Genomic DNA, 8,250 nt, shown 5'->3' on the forward strand with positions numbered 1-8,250 from the left:
AAACTCTACCTCCAATAGCCAAGGGAAGACTCTGAATCACATGAATTACTTCATTGCTCAGAGTTAAGATGACAACTCAAAGACACCTCACTCCTAAAGCAGGTAACAGGACCTTCAGTTGTACATGACCAGCTATTCATTAGCCCAGCCCAAGATCTACTATTCCAGCTAATAAAATAAAAAGTCCCTTCCCTGTTAAAGCAATCATACCAAAACAAACCCAGAATTGTGTAATATCAAAGTAGAAGAATAAATTACTATGGAAGTAGAAGACAAAAACATTCTCTATTCCATAGGATTTCCACATTTTTATGGTAGAAGATCAAAATAAACCATAGCACCTTTTAACAAGAGTGGAAAGCAGCATAATTCATTTACCTTCACTTGCACAAGTATTTCAACTATGATTTTACGGTTCATCTCTAAAGAGCCTGGGGTACAGCCAAAGCATCTTTCATATGTATTTTGGTTGGTGAAATACTGCTTAGAACACTTTCCTTTTTCTTAGAAAAGGAAAAGCTGTCAGAAGTCTAAATTTTCCACCCTTTCTTTCTTTATTTATAAGGCACTTAGGGAAATACCCACCAAGCTGAAAATAGTGCCTAGTTCATTGTATTTTTTCATGAATTCATCTTCTCTAACCAAAATAATCCAAGTGACCAGAAGCAAACACACTTTGCAAACACAAGACTTTCCATGTTAACAGGGTATTTTCAAGTGGCAATTACAAGTAATGAAAAATTAAGAAAGTACAGCTTGTCCTTTCCCTCTTTGGGCTGCTGCATGTTTTAAGTATTTTCAGGCCCACATTCTCCTAATCTTACTCAAGACACTCACACACCTATTAAGGGCAGTGAACACTGCAGTCCTCACACTGGCTTGACTCTGCTGTGTAGGTCATTATCTTGTACCTAAATATATCAGTAGTTTCAAACTTCATTTTTCTACCTCTAGCATTTCCCCTCCCTTGGAGGAAGGGAGGAGACATAAGATTGTTTCTTTCTTTCTCTGCCTCCCCTCTTTTTTAAAGCTGCTCCCACACTGAACAGTTGTCACATAGTGTTGTAGCTCTCTGAAATATGCCCCTGAGTTATGCTTTCATTTACAGTCCTTTAAAGAAACAGCTCCCCAGCTGTGACAATACCAGAGGCTGAGTTAACTAATAAATACTTCAGGAATTTAGTTGGGAGATTGATGATCCCTTCACTAAAGTGGAAGATAGAATATAGATGGAGAGCATTCCTCTTTACAATAAAACATGTTTCCCCTAGAGATTTAGACACAGCACACAAAAATCTCTCTCCAGTTATGAAGTTATTTATAAAGAATATATTGAGACTTAAAGAAGTTCCTGAGACTTGTTCAGAAAACTACTTTTCTCTTCTTTGTAGGAAGTCAGAAGAAGCCTGACAGCAATCTAATCAAAACATGCAAATGAGGTCAACTTTCTTGAAGGGTTGTAGGATTTCTCCAGAGAAATTTAGAGAATGTCCGGGCACAGAGGTATTTTCTTAAGTTGCTGACTTTGTCTTCTGTGGTTCTATACCATTCTATAAGGCCTCCTTGTCAGTTTGTACTCTCTGCTGGCTACAGATGCCCCAGCTGGGGAGACACTTCATTTTTAATTTAATGCTGAACACCTCAAAGGATGGTGAGCTTCAGGAAGCAATCCTGAATGACAGAATCTTACATTTAGCCTTCCAAAGTAATAATAAAAATAATTTAAATAAAACTACTCAACAGCCTAAATTAAATTATTTGACTTCATTTAACATCAAGTACAAAACCAAAGCCATTGTTTTGTCTCCCTTCTAGTGCAGTTCATATAGAAACTGACTTTGCATGCAGACCAGGATGAGAATAAAATCTGTTTTCTTGACTCTATCCCTTCTCTTTGCTGCCTGAACCATCCCTTTCCATGGCATTTGGTGAGAGGCTGATGAGCTGAAGAATCTGTTGAGATCCAAGTGCTTGCAATGAGCATGAAGTGATTTTTACAGAAGCCAGAGATTACCTTAGCTGAGAATGAGCATTTGGGAACCCTCCCTAACCAAAGGAGGGGGTTCTGCCAATAAAAGCAAAAACTACCAGCACCCTGCCATGCAAGGCTGTACACCAGGGACATGTTAACATGAAAGGCAAAAAATATCTCTGGTTTACCAGCACAGTAAAGGCACATGTTTCTCTGGATTACACAGAAAAGCTTACATGGAATATCAAAGCCTTGCATGGAATATCCAAGCAATTTTGGTTTCCCACAGGTTGACAAAATGGATTAACACATGAGTCTTCCTGCAGCTTGCATTTAGAGCCAACTACCTGATCAAGGTCTGATTTTCTCAGGTTACATTCAGCTTCCCGCTCATCGTGTCTCTACTGAAAGAGCAGTGAGGAACTCTGGCACCCAGCAATTTGTACAAAACCACACTCCAGCACCTCTCTGCTGCCAGACCACACTGCACTGAGCAGCCCCTCTGATACAGAAAAGCACTGAAGAGACTTGAGCATAAGCAAAGACAATTGTCTGAGCCCATCAATGCTCAGGGGACAGGGTTTTTAGAGAGGCAGGTACAACAAATACTGCAACTTCTATGAAACAGGGACTGATCAAACACAAAGCTCCCCATGCTGTAAATATGATCTAATGACTGGTACAATTATGTTTATTATTACATCAGCTATTATCATAGCTGGATTATTAAAATACACATCAGCAAGAAGATGCAATAGCATCAAATCCATTTGCTTATCATGTAGGAAAAGATTGTGATGCTGATGCATTTTTAAGATTTCTGTTCATTAAACATAATTGAGCAAGTAAGTAGTTTTTCTGTAGAATTGTCTAAATACTTTATTTTTTATTACTATTACTTTCTACTGCTTACTCTAAAAGTTGTCCCTGTAATTCTTACAGAAAGTATAAACTTCTGTCTGCCCCTCAATTCACATGCAAATCTGAAGAGGCAGAATTTATCTCCATAAACAAATCTGTAATGATTCTGATGTCTACACACTTACAGAGCAGATGCTTAACATTCTGAGTAGTGCAGCTCAAACAGCCCCTGACAAGTGGAAATAACAGCAGAATACTGATCATGACATCAGGACTACCTGGAGATTTGTTTAATTCCTCCCTTCTCCCACCCCCAAGCTCTCAAAAGGAAAGCCAGGAAAGGAATCTCTCTAGACTTGTACAAGGACACAAAGCAGTGCAAACTCCCAGCTATAGTGGTGCAAATTACAGCCCAGATAAGACAGGGGCTCTGGTTTGTTAACCCTTAACAGCTCTGACCTGGACACGATCAGCAAATCCTGAACCAGCCACACATTGCACAACAGCAGGTTGTTTGGTTGCATTATATTAAAAGTAAAAAAAAATTTTTTGACAAGTCTTGACACTACACCTCATTTCACATAAATGCTAAAGGAAGAATTAACACCAAGTAGAAATTTTCTCTCTGCTTTACGCCTGCTCCCCATTGAGAAGGATGTAATTTATTGAAAACTGGCTGATACTTTCCTGGCACAGGATGACAACTTTTATAAGAACAGTACCATCTTTTCTTCAGTTACACCACAAGTGCAAGCATCACTCTAGACTTGAATGTGAAGTCATTTAACGCTTGCAACACTTTCGAGCCACAGATCAAACAGCATTCATTAAGCCCCACACATCTCTCAGGTTTTACCATTCGATCATCCTTGCTTTAGTGGAGAAGCAATGAGCAGATTCTCCAACACCAGGCAGTGGCTTAGCCAAGACCAACACCCAGGAATCTGGAAGTACAGGCTTGCTCTCTCAGACAATGGCCAGAGTCTCTGGCCTCATAAAACCAGAATAAGTTAATGCATCTCCATGGAGTCAGATCCACATCATGTAAGTACAATCAGGATCAGACACAAAATATTTAATTAGATTTTGCATGTGGATTTTTCAGCCCACAGTGATTTAATAAAACTGAGTCACTCATCCATCACAAAAAGAACAGTACTAACTTCTTATTAAGAGTACAGATTAGAGGTAGTTGAGATGAAAGCTGGGGGCAAGGGGAAAGGTTTGTTTGATTTCTATACAATTCTGATTTTCTCACTGAATTCATGCCAGTGTGAATGCAAACAGAACCAAGCCCAAGCAAGAACCCCCAAATCCTAGGAGCTGGTTTCTGCAAGTATGGGCTACCTGACCTTAAGTACTAAAGCCTCTATGCCAGAGTGACAAACAGTCCCACTGAATTCCAGGAACTAGTCACACACAGTTTCAAGAGCTGAAGACAGAGTGACACTGCTTCACTGACCCCAGAAGCCACCTCACAATCCTAAATTTATATTATAAAAAAACAGATGACCTAAAAAACCCAAAGAAGAGGTACAGAAGCTACAACTGCAATGGCCTTTCTGTATCTCCAGATGCCAGCTCATCAATCTCAGCTAGCTAAAGTAAAAAGCCACAAAAGCAAAGCACATTTGATCCTGCATATATTGATTTAGGGATTTCAGCTGTGGTAACAGATCAATTGTTCCACTAGAAGAGTAAGTGTTCTAGGTGTCAAACTGCATTAAGAATATAGAATACTTCTAGGGAGCCTAGTTTAAAAAAGAGTTACTAAGTAACTACATGGAGATCAAACTCAGGAGTTTACAGCCCCGACTTTTCAGACTATGAATCTTTCAATTTATGGAAGAGCTTTCAATTTACACTAACACCTTCAGAATGAAGCCCAGGCTTTCAAATGCACCGAACTGAATCCTGCAATTATGATTTCATTAAAAAGTTACCTGTGGGTTTAGAGCCAAAATGCTTAAGAAGAAGGGGGACAGAAGGAAAGCCCAAACAGCTTCCCTCCTCAGCGTGTGCTGGACCCTACACTGACACAGCGTCTGAAGCACATTGCCTAGGGCTGCATCTCAGCCAGCTGGATTGCTTTAGAATTTTAGGGACTTCTCAATTGCTTAATGAATAGGTCAAAGAAATCCTTGTTCACTTCCACAATCTACTTACCCCTGTGAAACCAGTCATAAATGTTCAACAGAAATTCTGAATAAGCAACAGGACTTCTCCACAGATTTCCAAAAGCTGTCCAAGGCACAGGCATAAAGCCAACCGTGGGGACGGAAGCTGAGCAGATTTCATTCTCGCTGGATGGCAGAGTTACCACTGCAACATGTTCTCCTGTCAGCAGCCCACAGTTCTGGCAGGGTTAACCATGACAGACTCCCTCTTCAGAGTGGGCTACTGTACAGCATCCAGACTGAGATTTCAGAAGGTTCTTTACTGTACTGAATCAAAAGCAGGTTGTCTTTCCTCCCTTTCTGACACTTTCTTAAATGTGTGACATTGTTCCATTTTAAAATTGTTTTCATCTGATTACTGTTTGTATCCATAGTGCCAAGCAGCAAGCAAACAAAAGAAAACATGCAGTCCATCACCTAAGCAGAAGGCAAGATTGGACAATTTTCTCAAGTAGGCAATCTGACAAGTAAATATAACTGAAACACAGTCTTTAAAAGGGAAGGAGAAGTGCTATTCTTAAGATGATTTTGCTCTCGTGACATTTCCTAAGCCCAAAGAAAAACATTTTTATGGAATAATCCAATTCAAACTCCTCCTCCTCAAAAAACCTGAACTCACCCAACCAGAAATTCCAACAGTGCCAAAAATTTAAAGGAAAACAAAGCAGGATTAATACCCAGAAACAATAGGGAGGCAAGAAGCTTATCAAATGTCAACTGATTCATTACTGATCTGCGGATTTGCAGGCAACAAAGGCAAAAAATAACTAATTTGTGTGTCTCTATGGCCCTGCAAAGCCCATTTCAAGCTTTGACAGAGTGCACACATTTCTCCACCCTGTACAGGTATTTGAGCCTATCGACCTACTGCTGCTGGTTTTGTGTTGGAAAAGCAGTCTGGGGTCACAACCTAAAGCTGCAGAGTGAAACAAACAAAATTTATCCACTCCCATCTATCTAATATGCATAGTGAAAAACACCCAGCAGCTTTTATGGCTTGGCTCCTGCCTTAAAGAAACTTGAAGAGCTGTTGGCAGTTTAAGGAACACCAGGAAACAGGTGAAAAGCATTTTTGTTTCTTCTCTGGCAGGGATACATAGAGGAAAAACTCCTCAATTCTGATTCTACCTTTAGATATTTGCTGCCAAGAAATGAAGAAGGTTGGCACTGTTACTTACAGTGGGAAAACCAGATACAGTTTAGGACTGCTAATTAAATTTTTATGCTATCTTAGTATATACTAAGTTTCATATTTTTACCTCATTACATAAAAATATCTGAAAATGTAAATCTAAAGCTTCAAAGCCTTTAATGTATTAGAAATCCTAATGTTTTAAACACATCAGTATTTCAGTTTTAGTCTTTCATGTTGCCCTTTAAAAGTTTTTGAACATTGTACAAGACAGTCATCAAAAACTCTCCACGGAATCAAAGGCTAATAAAAATGGATACTTGAGACTACACTCCAATGTGACCTTTGAGCATCTGAGTTTTACCTGAACTCAGACCCTTTGCTTGTCATCCTCACAATCAAAAATACTTCTAGCTAGATGAGTGTGAGCACTGAATTTATGGGTTTACTTCGTCTTAGGCAACATCCCCCAGTCACAGCCTTTGTAAGAGTGCCATCTTTGAAAAGAAATGTTAACTTTCAGTTTTCACTGTGACAAGCAGGGTGAAAAACATGTTCCAGTAAAATGAGAATTGACACAAAGACTTCATTCAGCTCTACAAGTAAATCTAAAACAGATAAAGTCTTTCAAAACTTAAATGTGATGGTAGACTCTCAGTCACTTTCAGGTGTATGGCTCCTTCCCAATGTTTCCTACCATCAAGAAAGAGTGGAAAAACCTAAGATAAATTACTTCCAGTATAATTGTGCAGTTATTTGGTGATCAGAACATTTGAGAATTGCTGCATCTTTTGATTTTTAGACAAAAGTAAATGAAAAAACCCAGAAGTATACAACTGAGTCTGCTTTTGACTGAAAACACGACCACCAAGCTGCCAAAATTCTGTTATCCCCAATTTGACTCTAGAAGTGGAATTAAATAATAGCAATGGCATGGAAATTTCAGCTCATTATAATTTTTTCCTGTGTTGTGAGTATACTGTGATTTGCTAGGATACTCATCTCTTCAAGAAAAGGGTAAATGTCACAGCTTCTTTAATGCTTTTATCTTCACCAACAAAAGCAAAGAGCCAAGTAGCACACGTCTCAAACAGAATGGGAAACTTTGACTATCACTTCAATGACCATTATCACCAGAAATTTGGGTTCAACTGCTATTAATGTGAATATGATTAAATCCAAACCAAAAAACCTAAACTCAAAAGTCAAATCCACCACCCAGGAAATTGGTGTTCCCCCATGTGTGTAAATCAGCTGCTGTTCAATGCACATTTAACCCACTCTAAACCAGGCTATAACTTATAGAGTATTGATCAGATAGTTATTTTTTCATGTATGATTCAATGGCTAAAATATCGGAACATCAATGCAATCATCACAGAGATATCACCATCCACTAAGCACTAGTCGGCACATGAATACAAGCACTTTTTCCTGCTATTTCCCTCAAGCTGGGACAAAATTACTGTCTTTTCCAAGATACCCAGCGTATTTAATAGTGATTTCTATAAAAAAGGAGCTTCCTATTTTGTATGTCTCTAGTGTTTGCCGTGCTACAAGCTTGGTCTTGGTAGTAAAAAAAAAACAACCCAGAATAGACTAGATGGAAGCAAAATTACCACTCAGAGACAGCTTTTGTGAAAGATTTCATATTTTGAGGAAATTTTTAAGGTTAGGTAAGCAATTCAACTACTGCTGAGGAAAAATGCAGGTGAAATCCTTTCTGTAAGACAATAGTTGGTGGGGGGAAAGCAGCAAAGCAAAGCGGGGTGTGTTTGTAAACATGAGGGATTTAAACCTTGCTTGTCTATTGACTTCACGTGTGGGGGGAGGCAAACTGCTAAACGAGACTGTTTTATTTGTTCAAGTGTTCAATCATTACCTCCCAAAACCTCCAGGCGGTACCCTAAGGATCCGCAGGAGCCCCAGGAGGGCTCTGGAAATGCGCAAAGCGATTTTCGGGAGCCCGGCGGTGCCGCAGCCCCGCGGGCCGGGCCAAGCAGGGCTGCTCTGAGGGCAGCGCGGCTCTGAGGGCAGGGCCGGGCAGAGCCGGGCTGCTCTGAGGGCAGGGCCGGGCAGAACCGGGCGGCTCTGAGGGGAGGGGCAGG

This window comes from Geospiza fortis, unplaced genomic scaffold, assembly GCF_000277835.1.
Source record: "Geospiza fortis unplaced genomic scaffold, GeoFor_1.0 scaffold317, whole genome shotgun sequence".
Classification (NCBI taxonomy): domain Eukaryota; kingdom Metazoa; phylum Chordata; class Aves; order Passeriformes; family Thraupidae; genus Geospiza; species Geospiza fortis.